Source organism: Haematobia irritans, chromosome 1 (assembly GCF_050003625.1).
Source record: "Haematobia irritans isolate KBUSLIRL chromosome 1, ASM5000362v1, whole genome shotgun sequence".
In the NCBI taxonomy this organism is placed as follows: Eukaryota; Metazoa; Arthropoda; class Insecta; order Diptera; family Muscidae; genus Haematobia; species Haematobia irritans.
Window position 1 is genome coordinate 146,485,845 of NC_134397.1, and position 2,006 is coordinate 146,487,850.

Genomic DNA, 2,006 nt, shown 5'->3' on the forward strand with positions numbered 1-2,006 from the left:
TTGCCTGAAATTTGAAATCTAGAGGTATTTTCGGGTCATAAAGAGGTGTGCCGGAAACGGTGAGTATCGGTCCATATTTTAGTATAGCCCCCATAAGAACGATCTCCCGATTTAACTCCTTGGGTTTCTAGAAACCGTAGTTTTTATCTGATTTGCCTGAAATTGTAAATATTCTGGTATTTTAGGCTCACAAAAACGTGTATCGGATTAAGTTTTTATCGGATTAAGTTTTTATTTTCTTGCACACTTACAAGAGATGTTAACGATTCCTCTAAAACTCGAACAAAAATGGTTCTTATAAATCCAGAATCTGATATAGTCCTCATAGGTGAAATCCTTAAATTTATCTTCGGGAAGTGTCCTCAAGTCCTCAATCCCTCCTGACATTTCAAAGGAAACCCTAATATTTGGTTCATGGTGGTGGGTATTTAAGATTCGGCCCGGCCGAACTTACTGCTGTATATACTTGTTATTATTCAACATAGTTCCCTTCAAGAACGATACAACGATTATAACGACCTTCCAATTGTTTGATACCATTTTGGTAGTACTACTTCGGTTTTGCGATCACCTCTTCATTGCAGCCAAATTTTTTCCCTGCGAGCATCCTTTTGAGGTCTGAGAACAAGAAAAAGTCGCCGGGGGCCAGATCTGGAAAATACGGTGGGTGGGGAAACAATTCGAAGCCCAATTCTTGAATTTTTGCCATCGTTCTCAATGACTTGTGACACGGTGCGTTGTCTTGGTGGAATAACACTTTTTTCTTCTTCATATGGAGCCGATTTGCCGCGATTTCGACCTTCAAACGCTCCAATAACGCCATATAATAGTCACTGTTGATGGTTTCTCCCTTCTCAAGATAATCGATAAAAATTATTCCATGCGCATCCCAAAAACAGAGGCCATTACTTTGCAGCGGACTTTTGAGTCTTTCCACGCTTCGGAGACGGTTCACCGGATGCTGTCCACTCAGTCGACTGTCGATTGGACTCAGGGGTGTAGTGATGGAACCATGTTTCTTCCATTGTCACATATCGACGGAAAAACTCGAGTGTATTACGAGTTAACAGCTGCAAACACCGCTCAGAATCATCAACACGTTGTTGTTTTTGGTCAAATGTGAGCTCGCGCGGCACCCATTTTGCACAGAGCTTCCGCATATCCAAATATTGATGAATGATATGACCAACACGTTCCTTTGATATCTTTAAGGCCTCTGCATCTGTGTGTCAGACCGGGGACTTATCAGCCAACCTGTTATATCCATAATCCGAATTCCAAAATATTATCCAAATTGGTTCAAATTTATATATAGGTTACATATATATGCATCGCTCAATTTTTTTCAAATTTGGCCATAATACTTTTATTCATTAACCAATGTTAATCACATTTTGATTTAGTAACCGATCGTATTTAGACTAGCATGTAGCTCTCGTATAAATATATTGCCCGATTTTCACAAATTTTTTCTACATTTGCCCCCATTACTTGAGCGATTTCGTCTTTTTCTACCCAGAACCACATAATGGTCAACATCAGGATCATAGATCAAAAATGTGCCTGTGATTTTAAACCCCATAAAATATTGACCGATCGACTCATAATCACCTACTGGGTCGATCTAGCCTTTGGTGTATGTCTGTCCATGTATTTGGTGTTCGCAGGATTCCGGTCGCATTTATTAACCGAATTTGAAATTTGATACACGGTATTTTTTTGATGTTTGGCCCGATTTCGACAAATGGAGTCATGTTATTCATATTTATGGTACAATAAACATTTAAATACTGAAAAGATCTAACGACATCCATTTGTGGTTTTCTAGTCAAATCCACAGAAATCACAGTATCACGCTTGAACTCCATTACAAAAAAATAAACAAGTATATATGGCCGTAAGCTCGGCCAGGCCGAATCTTATGTACCCTCCACCATGGATTGTGTAGAAACTTCTACGAAAGACTGTCATCCACAATCGAATTACTTGGGTTGTTGTATCTTAAA